We start from the raw sequence: 14,795 nt of genomic DNA on the forward strand, positions 1-14,795 counted from the left end.
AAACTGAGTACAGATAAGACAGTTGCAATGACAGCAAATGGCACAGAAGAAGCTAAAGATTGAATAATGGAAAAGGTTAACAGTTTCAAGTATCTGACAGTTGTGGGTGAAAAGAATGGAAATATGAATCAGTGGGTAAAATCTAGAATCAGAGGGGCTGCAGCCAGCTGACACGGAGTGTCATGGGTACTGTGTGACAGAAGAATGCCAAATAAGCTGAAAAGTAAAGTGTACAAACCAGTGGTGTAACCTGTACTACTGCATGGTACAGAAACCTGGGCAGTGAAGGCAGAGCAGTTGTGGAAGCTAGAGGTGATGGATGTGAAGTGCCTGAGACAGGTGCTAGGATTCACATTGTGGGACAGATGAAGAAATGAGGACAACAGAGCAGAAGAATGAGTAACTCCATTTGCAGAAAAGACCAAAGAGAGCAGATTATGCTGGTTCAGGCACATGTGCAGGAAAGCAGAAGACAATCTGGGGAAGACAATTTGGGAAACACAGGAAGAAGGCAAGAGGAAATGAGGGCATATAGCAAAGAGACAGGTGGACTGTGTGGGGAAAAGTCAGGCATGACTGTCAAAGAAGGTAGCAGCGTGGTTTTGAATATAGTAGAGAGATGGCAACAGTTGATGCAACACCCCAACCACACAGAAAAAGGGTGTTAATGATGACAATGATGATACTGATGAGGAAAGGAGATGGCGGAGAGGTTGGGCAAAAATGGTCTGTCACTTATGGGGAGGACTGAAGCAATTAGAATTATGTCTGTACTATGCCATCTTTTTGCTACAGTTATTAATTCACTGACATGCAGATAGTATTTTAAACTATTACAGCAGCCATGGCTGCAGGAATGATTTTCCGCACTTGTGCTCAGCAACAGCATGTGTCACTGACTTGCAGAGATAGATTGGCACCTTTTACACAATGCTGATTGTGACCCCTAACAGCGTGCTCTTGGGACAGACACCCACTTTGTCTCACCCTAGCTACAATTTAATTTAATATCACACTGCTGAATTGAAATGTAACACATTTGTGAACCACATGAGCCTTGCAAAGCCTGCAGCAAATAAGCCAAAAATGTGTAATTTAAACTGCAATATGTGTGTTTTTCAGTAGCAGAAAAGGGAGATCTTGTGACCGTTTATTATAAAATGTAAAAAAAAAAAGAATGTGAAGTTTGTTATTCATGCTATTACTTAGTGCTGCTGGGAACAGAATCAATTATACATAATTTTGCAAATGTAAATATAAGACCTCTGACTTCTCCTAGACCAGGAAGCTAGAGACATAAATGTGCAATTAGAACATTATTTAAAGAGGCAGCTGACAAAAGCAACTATACAAGCTTATTAGTATGCAAATGTGAAATCCTTCTTGATCATGTCTGTGATTTCTTTATGAAAAAATATATAAATTGCACAGCTGAATGAAGAGAACAGACAGCTGAGAAGGAATGCTACCTGCAGCCTGTGACTTTGAGTTTTCTGCAATTTCATCTCTACTTGAAATGTTCTGAAAGCTCAAAGACAGTTTAGTTTAAGATATACCATTTTTTTCAGTTAAGAATAGCTAAATAAGAAGACTGGCTGTAGGTAGATTTTTTTTCTTTCTTTTATTCTATTTGTTCAAAATGATTTTTTCTATTTCTATGTGCAGTTTTATGTATCTGTATATATTTAACTGTTACTGTGTTGCTTAACTCATTCTTTTCTAAGTGAAGTATTTTTTACTTATTTGCTTTTTAAAAATGCATGGCTGGTCATGTATTTAAGCATTTATTAGTTGATAAGAAGGTATTTATGGCTAACTTGGGACAAGTTGCTGGCATCCACCTCCATTGGCCAGAATGTTCTGTACACTATAGGTTCGCAGGTAAATGCTAGGTTAGCTGCCCGTGAATACCATTGTAAGCCTAGCCAACTTCCATTTTGGTGCCTTACCCCTCCCATGGTCAATAATTGTATATCATGCCTATTCAGAATAACTGGGATCATACAGTAGATAATTTGAGAGGACCCATGCAGAGGATAAAGCATTTAGGAAATGCTTCTGTCCATTAGTAGTAAAGGAGGCAGTCTGGGGTAAATTTTCTATTGCCCATCAATAAATCCAAGTTATGCTTGAATCTGGACACATGTTTTATGCGGATGGGGTGTCTGTTCCAGAACAGCAGTATTGTCTGTGAGAAGTACCTTTTCCTCCAAACCATTCTGTTGATATTGTAGCAAAGGCTTAGGTCCCTATATCAAGTATTTCTGATGATATTTGATTGATGTGCAGTAAATCTATCAGTAATGGGTTGGAGGACGCTTTGTATGCCAGGCACAGGTCACTCTTAGCAGTTTGTAGAATACTGAGTATAGTGACAGGGCTTTGAGTTGGTCCATGTATGACATATTTTGTAGGCCTTGTATCCTTTTAGTAAAGTATCTCTGTGGACATTCCAGTTGGTGCATGTGCCCGGACAGACACATGCCAAAAGGGCATTATACTCAATGACTGGCCTAATGAAGGTTGAGTAAAGGGGGCATTGACATCCCTAGATTGAGACACAATCCCTTTATTTATAAGCTGCATAATACAGAAAGACTTTTTCATGAAAATTGACAGGTTAGTCAAAACAAACATCCCACGTACCTCATCCTGGTAAAAACTTTTCACATAACCCCCTACTCAGGCATAGCAGAACAACTAAATAAACTGGAAATAAATCCCAATGTCACCTGCTGGATTGTCACCTGGCTCACAGGACACAGGAATCATTTCTGTTTATTATTACTTGGCTTATTAACAATACTGAAACAGTAACTGGAAAATTCCCAGGCTGGTAATCTTGGGTGGTGCTCATTTGCTACTGTGAGACAGAACAATAGCTGTAGGATTGGAAAATACTGCCATTCTCCCCTGAAAATTGTGTGTGCTTGTCTGTATATATATATATATATATATATATATATATATATATATATATATATATATATATATATATATATATATAGAGGGAGAGAGGTGAGAAAGGGGTCTGGAGAGCTAGGCCAAAGATTCTACTTGCTGGAGTATTCATTGTGAAGTCTATTCTTGGGTGCAGTTGAAGTAGGCCCATACCAAGAGCAGCAATGCATAGTTCCTGCATGTGCTTGTGGCCAAGTTGCACTTAGTGAATTGTTTACTGAGTCATATTTCTTTGCTATTTGTATTCTTTAAATGTTTGGTACCAGTAGTGTGACTCAAGAGCCTATACTCATAGTTGACATAAAATGGAATTTTTGTAGATTACAAAGATTAAATTTAGTGGTGGACAGTAGAGTAGATCACAGCTCCATAGCCCTTGCCTACCATTTCAATCTTTTACATTAATTGGCAGTGGTGGGAGTCAAACCTCCATCAATCAGCTTTAGCTACTATCTCTTTCCATTTTATTGGTGGCAGTGCAAGGATTCAAACCTCCATCTTTCTGCTCCTGTGATAGTTGTTGAAGGTATAGAGCAATTGGTACAGACAATTTACATATGTGATGGGTTATAGAGACGTGGCAAATTTGTAGGATAAGGTAGCAAAGGTATGGGAGGAAAGTATTAGTGAAAGAAGTAAAGGTCTCCCAGCAGCTATGTTTGCTATGGAGTAAAGTGGAAGTAGCATATAAGATTAGAAACAAAGAGAAGGGTTAAGTAAGCTGTATGACAGATTGGGTTGACTACTGTAGTTTGAGAACCATAACTGTGATTTTCAGAATAGCAGAACTAAAAGTGTAAATGTGGGGGAACCCAAAGTAATTCTGCAGTTGCTGTATCTCAGAGTAAGAAGCAGGTTTACATGAGGCACAGCCCCCCATGTTGGGAATATAGGGGGCTTATGCCCTGGAAATATGCATTACAGGTATAATTTTAATTTTCATTTCAGAATTCAGTTTTTTTTTAATTTAATTTTTAAGTGTAAAGAGCCCCAGTAACGGGTCCTAAACTTGAAATTGGCTGTCCTGGTGAAAAAAAACAGACAGTGAAGATGGGGAGGAGGCAGAAGGGCACATAAACAAGACAGCAAATGACAGAAAAAAATACAATTTTGAAAAGGCTCAGGTGAACTTAGAGGGCAATGGAATAAAAATAAAATACATGTTGGGGTTTATTTATTGAAATTGCGGGTTTGAAGGTGAGGAAATAGAAGATGAAAGAAATGCATGGTCAAGGATGAGAAGACATGGAGGGGTGAGAGTAAAGCAAATCATTAATCCTCTGTGGTCTGAATTCTGAATTAACATTTTGTTTTGGAATAAGCATAGGTCTGTCTACATAAGATGTGAACAAAACAATAAAAACTCTCGATTTGCTATCATGTTAAATGCTTTGTTCTGCCTAGAAAGATCATAGTTCTGGTTCACAATTTGTTTTAATGCTAAAACAGTGGGATTAGAACAATGTAAAAATTTGCTTTGCTAACAATTTAACACACACTTACATATGCACACACTCTTGATTATTGTTATATAACAATTTAATCTTCATTTCTCTAGTTATTAAGTTCATTGCATGCATTGAGTGTGTTAAATTGGTTTAGCTTGGCACAAAATATAGTTCCTTTTCTAGCGCTCTTGACTGATCACAGTTTAATATGTGGACAGAAGATTTACAGCTATGGCACCATTTTCTCTTTCTCCTTTTGTTGTTTTTTTAGCTTTTGTACAGTTGCATTGTCATAATGCTGTTTCATGCCTTCTGTTCCACCTTTTCTTGGTGCATCTTGCTGATCTGATATTTCTCATGAGATTTTCTGATCTGAAAGGTAAATGGCTGGCCAAAGAGGCCCACTGGCAACATAAATATTTGATTGTCCCTTCCACAGATGGTTGTATGGTCATGTCAGTATCATACCACTGTCTACATGCATGTTGTGGATAATAGAGAAAGCATATGACTGTGTACTTCTGAGGGTCTTACTGGGGGTACTACAACAGTATGGGGTCCCAGGGCAAGTGTTGCATGTCTTTTAGTCCCTTTTTTCATCACTGAAAGTTAAGTTAGATGCAATCGAGGTGGGTGTAGGACTCTGGCAAGACTGTGCTTTGGCTCCTATCCTGTTTGTGATTTTTCTGGACAGGTTATCAAGGCACATCTGATGTCTGGAGACTGTTTCTGTTGAGGTATGGAGGCTATATCTTTGTTATTAGCAGGTGTTGTTGTCCTCTTAGTCTCAAGTGACTGTGTTCTCCACTGTGGAGTTAAATGAGTCAATGCTAATTGTAAAGCAATTGAAATGATTAGTAGTTTCCAAATCCAAAGTCATGCTTCTGTCCAGGAAAGGAATGGATTGTTCACTGCAGGTGAGGGAAGAGGAACTACCTCAGTGGAAGATGTCAAGCATCACAGGGTATTGTTAATGAGTGAAAGCAGAGGATGAAGAAATTGATGAGATGATAGATGCATCACCATTAATACTGCAACACTGTACTGGAATGTGGTGATAAAGTGAGAACTAATTCATAGGATGAAGCTCTCATTTTACTGGTCAGTTAAAGTTTGGGTCCTCAACTATGGTTATAAAACTTTAGATAAGGACAGAAAGGACAAGATCATAAATACAAGACAGAAACGAGGTTCCTTTAGAAGGAGCTGGCTCATAATCTGTGGCAGAGCAAGGAGCTTGGGAGTCTGAGAGGAAATGGAGTAGAAATACTGCTCCTTAACAGACATCAGCTGAGATGGTTTAGACACCTACTGAGGAACCCTCTCTCCGGGTGCCTTTAACGGGAAGGCTAGCAGATACTATATGCAGGGAAGAGGAAGAGATCCTGGAACAGGGATATGCTGGATATAGTGGAGGAGTTATATCTCCCAGCCAACTTGGAATAGCCTGGGGTTTCCTAGGATGAGTTGGTGACTGCTGCTGGGAATAAGAATGTCTGATTTAGCCTTCTCAGCTTGGTTCCACTATAATCTGCACAAGAACAAGTTGCTTAGAAAATGGATGACTGGATAAATAGAAGAGATGAGTCTAGTGCTGTTCTTTAAAAGACCCAGCATTTTTATTGCTGGTTCCAAGTATGTTCTTAACTAGGGCCTCTTTGATGTCTCTATTTAGTTTTGAAGGTGCAATACACAGAACTGGCTTTGCTACACTGTACAGAAAACAAAATGCAGTTAAGAAGATTCATTGATGCAAAGAAAAGTCAGTGACTGCATTGACAGTGTACCAAAATAATAAATTGAAAGAAAGAAGAACAGACAGACAGATGGGGGGCATACACATACACGCACACATGCATGCACACACTCGCACACACACACACACACACACACACACACACACACACACACACACACACACACACACACACACACACAAATAGAGAGTGGGGCAAAATACCTCACTGAAAAATTTCCCACTGCTTCTGGGAGTAGGGATTATATACAGTAGAGAATTTTGTTACTTTAGGCTACCTACGTCTTGAGGGGGCCAATGAAAGGCTAACTTCTGGTGATTCTTAAAATGGACCAGAGAGTCAGAGGAGATGAAAACCAAAAGGTTCAAAGGTTAATGCATTTGTCATGGATGGCCTCACCATTGTTTGTAACATGCTACCTTATTGCTATTGTAGCTCATCCTGATCCAGTGATAGATTAGAGCAACATTTATTTTTTATGTGCAACATAAAGCTAAAGTTCAGCTTAGCACAATAACTGCCACAGATGACCTATTTAGTCAACAAATATTTATAAATAAGTAAATTGCTGGGAAATCAAAGCAGTATGTCTGTCTGTGATAATGAGGATTTAAGTGCTGCAGAAGATGTGAAATGGCATAGTATGTATTGTGCTGAAGGTGGAAGCAACAACTCTGACCCCTAACAGAGGTCATAAGTTTTCTTTATTTGTGTGTGTGTGTGTGTGTGTGTGTGTGTGTGTGTGTGTGTGTGTGTGTGTGTGTGTGTGTGTGTGTGTGTATTTTATTCAAATAAGACTAAAATTGCTTCTAGAAATAGAATAAAATGTGGAAGTCTGGATATGTGGTCAGAATGGGCCAGTAGGCACACAATAAACAATGAAGCAGGGACAGAATGTATACAGCAAAGTAAAGATGTAAATGTAGCATTGTGGGACATGAATAAAGGAGCATACATATGCCTGCCTCTGCTGCTGGAGTATGGGCCTCTACTGTAATTTATTATGCTATCTCTCCATTTATCAACTGTAGAAAACTCAGATAATTCAAGTGTGAGGTGTAGCATGTTTCTGAGTCTAGGATAGTACTTCTGGCTCATGTGTTATGAGGAAATTTACAATTTTTCTGTTTCATTTCATAAAAGAATTGTACAAGCTTTAGTTTTCATCTTTTCCATGAGCATGTGCGTGTTTAGTTGCTGTACAAACACAATTAAGTATGTGATTCTTGATGAGATTAAGGAAAAATTAAATAGTATGACAAAGAAAAAGTAAGGTGTATAAGGCTAAAAAAAATCAGTATGTCCTGTTAAGACCTCACTGTATTTGATTTGGGTGGGGAAGCCAATACGAGGGAACAGTTCCACAGTGTACTTCTTTAATCTGTTCCCTTTTCTTGAATGTACACAGAGAAACATGAAGAGGTGTCTCATTGTACTTTTACATAAAACAGTGTTGCGCAAGACCTGGTCAGCCTAGTTTACCATATTGCTAAAACCAGGAAAGACTTTAATTACTGTAGAACCAGAAAGAGCCCAAGGCTATTGAGTTTGCACAGTATAATGAGCTAATCCTTGCAAGTCATACTATTATCAGAATTAAAATCCTAGTATCCTGATGTCATTGCTTAACAAAAGCTCTACATATTAACTTTTTCATTTCAGTTGGCATATGTATTGCTGTGAAGGTTATGACAGCTGAAATTCACGGTAGTACAATGAAAGTTAATCTGCATCAAGCCATCTGAAGATACTGTATGCTTTGTTTCATTTTACGGATTGCTCTGAAAGGTAAAATGTGCATGTTTCCAGAGGACAAGTACGAGTGTGTGGAGTGGTGACTCCACTCTGAAAAAATTCAGGCAGATGGGGGTAAGGGAAGAGAGACAGAAAGTGAGAGAGAGAGAGAAAAACAGAGCGAGAGATGAGTCCATGCAAAACAAAACAATGGAACATTTGCTTTTTTACTAAGGCAAGGAAGCATTTATTTTATTTTATTTATTTATTTTTTGATTTATATTTTACAGTTATACAATGCTAGCCTAGGAAACAGTGCAGAGAAATGTGCATGTGGAGTGAGAGCTAGAATAACAAAGGGTGGCAGAAGGAAGGTTTATACTGCCATGTTGGGATATCAGAGTATGTGTAATGGCCAATTTCTAGCCACACCATTGTCAGTTACAGGATAATGGACTTATATTAAGAAAAGTGAACACATTTGTGTACATTTTTGGAGATGCACAGAATACTTGGTAGGATGGGACTACCTTAGCAAGAACAGGAAGGAAGTGCTTTACTTAATACAATATAATCTGGAAGCACTTTACAATAAAAGGGCAATAACACTGGTAATATTGGACACCACCCCTGTAATTTAACAAAGAAATAATCATAAATCTTAACTGACTTAGATCTCAGCAAAATGGTCTTAAGAGGGTAAATAAGCATCATTGTCTGTTCACTAGACCAGATTCAAATAATCCTCCTGGCTCACTAAATACTATGTGCCTTACAGACCTGTCATACTATAAAGTATTACTGTTGTCTGCCAGTAGTTCCTGTCACACCCTGACACTTTAACAAATGGGATATCTGAAGGCTTTGTCCTTGAAATTTTCCTAATTCATAAAGTCTTTTCCCTGATAAATTCAGCTGTAAAATTCCCTATGTGAATGATACCATCTTTACAGATAATGCTGCTCTAATGTATATGGCAACAATTTCATACAAGCTTCTCTTCAAGCCATTTCAATGATGACTGGTAATGAGTACACAGAAACAACCTTGTTATTAATACCCGCAAATCAGATATTGTGCTTTTTTGACATAAATGCCAAATTACTCATCTCCTCTATAGGACATGCCCTGACTTGGTTTACGCCAGACAGAGCCCATGCTTAAATACAAGAAAGCAAATTTGACTTGCTCTGAGCCGTTGCTGTGTTTGGATAATATACAGCACTAGATGTCACAATAGCACAAGGGAATCCCATAACTCTCAAGTTGTTGTTGTGTCTTTCGGCTTTTCCCAGTTAGGGGTCGCCACAGTGGAACTCCGGTCCGCTAATGATTGGCAGTAGATTTTTACGTGCCAAGTTGCTAGCCCTTATCCACAACCTTCAACGAAGGTACACCCATTCACACATGTCTCCACACAGAAGACGCTGTAGCTGAGAATCGAACAAGACAACGTCTTACTTTGAGGCGACAACGCTACCGCAGCACCACCACTGCAGTACCCACTTGACACAGTCCGAATCTTTTTTTTAGCTTGACTTTGTTATAATGCTTGAATATATATCCACATTCCAGTTCAAAACATTTGCCAAACAAGATAGTCTCACTCAACAAAACTGTTTTGCCTAGTAGCAAAGTTGCTTGTGAAATTATCTGTGAATAATAGTCACTGCAATCTGTAAAGGAGTTAATGCATGCTACAGGTCTTTGTAAGTCTCCTCATCTGTTTGCTAGTCAGAGTAACTGTGGCTGTCTAACTGGAAGAGTAGCAATCTGATTTGTAAAATACTTTATTACAGTAAACATGCATTAAAACAAATAACTGGCATAGTAATATCATTCACCTGCAATTTCATGCATGATGTTTGTGGGTAAATGATTACAGGCCATGTATTTAGCTAATGTATTTACTGAATTATAACGCTGTCCTTTGGTTTATACCTCTGTAGCACTAATTTCTTTACAGTTGCATGCACAATTTTCAAAGGTGAAGCCTGACTGCACAATCAGCGGTTGTGCGTATTTTAAAAACAAAATAAGTTGCTGGTGGTAAGCAAATGATCTGAGAACCAGTATTTCTGGAAGTAAATCCATTGTCTCTTGGGATATGTAGAATTAAAGCCCACTGCTTTATGTATTCTGTAGTTCAGATTGCACTGTATACATATCAGACTTTTAAGAAAGTTTAGCCAAACAGAACATTTGCACTCTGCTGCAATAGGCAATGAATACCCTACTACTGCAGACACCTTACCTTCAGCTGGCTGAAAAGATACCATTGATGCCCACACCAGTGTCATCCACCACTAGGATTGCAAATTTTTATAGCAAGGCTTCTTGTATCACTTCCAACCACATGGTCCAGTATAGCATCAGGGAGCAGTATTTGATGTATACTATTTTTATGGCTGTCTTATTCTCAGTTACACCTCTGGGTTCAACCCTTTCTGGTTATATTTGCCCAATGAACAGACTACCAAATTACATTAAAACAAGCACTAGTTTAGATATTTTTAAAAACAGCCTGGGCACTTTTTTATAGGAACAACTGTTTTGATATATTGACAGGCTAAAAGGGCATTAATGCCCATGTTTGAAAAATTTCTATGTATGGATATATGCAAGTACGTAATGACCATATATATGTCATTGTTTTGACCTTGTCCATAACTGCATAGGTTCATAGATAGGTACTAGGCTATCTGCCCAAAGGCATTTATAAGCCTAGCCGGAATGTGTTGGCTTTCGCCACCCCCTTAGATTAGTTCCCTGTGCCTCTGTCCAGCAGAGCCATTGAAGTGATCCCCAGAGCATGGGAAGTCTCTGGGACAGGAATCTATTTCTCCAGCACGTCCTATTTATTGTTGTGGTGAGGTTTAGATCCCTAGAGCGTGTGGCTCGAGGGGATATGGTTTTCTTTAGGTGGAGCATGTCCATCAATTCTGGGTTGGACATGGCCTTGTATGTCAGGCATAGATCACCTCTGAGTAGGTGGTATGCAACTGAGTACAGCTGGGTCAGTAATAAGTTATGTAGTACAGGGCATTTTTCTGGATGATGAATGAGTTTGTGTGCTGCAGTTAGTTGTGAATATGTTAGGTAGTTGTGTAATTCAAGCCAGTTTAATTGCTTTAAGCTATGACAATGGTGGGTCCTGTGAAGGAGACTGGTGGCAAATTTAGCTATTTTATTGTAGTAGGAGGCAAGTTTCTTTCTTTGAGTATCATTTAAGTTTGCTAGGACAGGAGCAGCGTATAAGAGAGCTGGCAATAAGGTAGTAGTAGCTAGAGTGTTTCTTGTGGTATCTGTAAGGAATCCATTGATCCTAGTATAAATAGAACCTAGTTTCTGCTGTGTAGATTTAATGGTGTGCAGTATACGCTGGTCATATATGAGATTGTCATCTATTATAACACCTAGAAATTTATTGTGAGTTACAGTTTTAATGGCCATATTGTTTGCTGACTTTGATTTTGGCAGCTTTTTCAGGTAAAAAGCAGTAACTTAGTTTTTTGGGGGTTGAGTAGGAGGTTTGATTCTTTGAGCCATGTTTCTACAGAGAAGAAATATTTGGGGGTAATATCTTGGAGGTTATTTATTGCTGAGACCACACATATTAATGCTGAGTCATCTGCATACTGAACCAAACTGGAGGTGTGGAGGTCATTAATAAATGTATTAAATAGGAGAAGACCCAGGATAGAGCCCTGATGGACACCTGTAGTAACTGGTTGAAAGGATGAGTAGGTTTGCTGCCATTTAATGTCTTGTTGCATTCCAGAAAAGTAACTAAGAAACCACAACAAGGAGTATTGTGAAAAAGTCCCTTTGAGAGAGCGCAGGGCAGTTGCTGGGGTGGAGAGACATCAAAAAATGCCTTTGACAAGTCTAAGAACATGGTGGACACAAGACCATCGTTTTGGTTTGTTGTTATTATATTGGTAAAACAAAGAAGGTGAACAGTAGTGGAAAGCGTTGTGCCTAAAATGTTTGTGTTGCTTGTTGAGGTTTGAGGTTATTTAGGGCATCAGCTGCATATGGTTATTAAACTCTGTGGATGTGCCACCTTTGTGCAGTGGTATGATGTAGGATTTTTTTCCACAGTGATGGGACATATCTTTCTGCTATGTATCTATTAATTAGTATGGATACAGGGAAGGCTATGACGTCTGTGGCCATTTTTAGGTAGGCTAATGGTAGTTGGTCTACAGCTACGAAAGTAGTTTTTAGTTTAAAGATCAACTTCCTCATGAGGGAGGTAGGTACTGGGCTAAAACTGAAGAGCTGTGGGTGGTTTTGATTGGACAGGGGCAGAGAGAGGGGGCAGATTTATTAGTGTCTAAGAGAGAGAATATTGATTGTAGAAAGTAGAAATGAAACTGTGTGGGGATAGAACCTGTCATATTGTCTGTTTTTGGAGAGGGAGTGATGGTTTATTTAGTGATGACCAAAAAGGTTTTGGGTTGTTTTTATGTTTGCCTTGTATGTTGGTATTCTATGTTCACTTATCCTGTTTAACATGGAGTTTTGCAAAGTTTCTAAGATGTCTAAATTGCTGGAAGGCATTTTGAGTTCTGTTTTTATACCAATTTGTCCAGGCTTTATTCCTTTTTGTCATGATTTTTTGTTGCCATTGTTTCTTTTGTCAGCCATGGTGCAGGGCTGGACCTTAGTCTTTCATTACTTACTGGTGCTAGATTATTTAAGGTCTGTAAGAATGTTATAAAAGTGTTCTACAGCAGTATCTAGTGGCTTTGTTCTAAGTACATTCCAGTTATACTGTTTTAGTGTTTCATTGAAACTATCTTTGTTGAAATCGGTTGTATTTCATATCTGATTATAGACAATATGTTTATCTAGGTTATGGTGAGTTCTAACAGCATTATGCTGGTATGTGGTCACTTATGCTATTTGAGAGGCAGCCTACTTTTGTCAGCTTGTCTGGTTTGTTTGTAAGAATCTAGTCTAATATTGAGTGTCTCCCTGAAGTTTTATTGATTCTAGTAGGTGTAGTTAATAGTTGTCTGAAGTTGAACAAGTTTATGGATTCAGTGGAGGTAGTAGAAGTTGCCAGTCTATATTTAAGTCTACAAGTATTATAGTTTCATGGTTAATTTGTTGTGGTATCCAATACAGGATCCTTTCGGTAGTAATAAATGTTATTCCCTGGTGATATATAAATTGCTATTAAACACAGTTTTCCTATTGTTGATTTTTAGGAGTGTTATTAGAGGTTCAGCATTATTAAATTTGGGTATTTCCTGAGGACGTAAGGTAATGGTTAGGGAATTTTTACAGATGATTGCTACACCACCCGCATGCTTGTTTTGTCTGTCATGCCTGAGTATGTTGTATCCTGGGAGTTGCCCAATGGCAGAACAAACTATGCAGTATTTATTACTGGAGTATGAACCAACAAAGCAGTATATGTTACTTTCATACATACATGGTTGAAAGCAACTTCATGGTATTTATCATTTTTGTCTAAAATATATTGCACTAATACAACTTACACTTCCTCAACTTATTCCAGAATCAGCTTGTATTATTGCATTGACTATCCCCTCACTCATACCTGCAGGGGATGTGGAATTAACTTCCTTCTTGTGTTACATTTGGCAACACAAAGGGATAGTAAAATGCATCTGTAAATGTATTCAGCCCTCACAATAATTCTACTCTGTTATGTCAGTTTTGTGGTGTAGAGAGATGAAGTCCTGGCTATGCCTCAGTTGATTCAAATATAATCAGCAGCTTAAGTGCCTTTAGGAATTAGCTGGAGTGGAGGGGAGTTATCAGCCATTGTTGGCTCACCGATCTTGAGGGGACGAAGGTGATTCTGGCATGCCATATGGGTATTACCTACTGGAGTTCAAGCCTACTAAGTCTACTCTGTCAATAATGCATCCACAAACCATGCAGCCAAGGGAAATTCATCATGTGGAAGCATGCCTCCCCTCAGGAAGCAGCAATCATGGAGCACAGAGGAGCTGCTGAGTGGAGGGGGGTGCTCCCCGTGGGAGAGGGTAGGCCACCTCACTGGACCAGTAATCGGTCTCACTCCATTACACACAATTGTCACTGGAGAACAAAGATCTGAGTTGGCTGGCTGGGTTCTCACCTCACCCAGGAATGCTCAGCTTCTATACTGCTATAATAAATGGGTCAGTTGGGTGAAGGCAGAGGAGTCATCGGTCAGGGTTCTGGTGGATGGGGACATCACAGATAAATAAATAAATACATGTGGTCTCATGGAAAGATGAGATAGTTAAAACGTCATTAACCTGGTATAATTTTATAACTGAGAAAAAGAAGATGATAGTCCTCACATCACTGACTCAACGTTCCAAACATACCTAAGACAAAGATCAGGCTTAAGGCAGGTGGCAGTACATGGCTGTTGGTTTTGAGATGTGTCTCTAAAAATTAAGGGCTACACTTCAAAACCTCATAAAAAGTAACCTGAATTAGTTGTTGTATCAATACGTTATAAGAGGACACCTTAAACTAGCCATTGGTCCCTGTCACACTGCTCCAAATAAAATGTCATGTAAAAATGCACATAAATTAATAGAAAATAAAACAAACCATATTAACATTTTTTCCATTTACATACATTATACATTGTATATGTTTTCTTTCTTTATAACAACTGTCATTCCATCTAGCATTACATAAATTGCTCAATTCCTGCTTTTCCTTAAACCTCACTCCACTTCTTGAACATTATTCTGCATGTATTGTTCCCACAAATTCCAGTATTTATATACAGTTTGATCCTTTACTTTTTTCTTTGCATCACTCCCTAGAAACTATTGAGTTCTTAGATATAACTGTTAGCAAGAACATGTTTGGCAATTTGTCTACAAAGCTGTATAGGAAATCGTGTAGGAAA

This window comes from Protopterus annectens, chromosome 6.part1 (genome assembly GCF_019279795.1).
Source record: "Protopterus annectens isolate FY-2018-M chromosome 6.part1, PAN1.0, whole genome shotgun sequence".
Classification (NCBI taxonomy): domain Eukaryota; kingdom Metazoa; phylum Chordata; order Ceratodontiformes; family Protopteridae; genus Protopterus; species Protopterus annectens.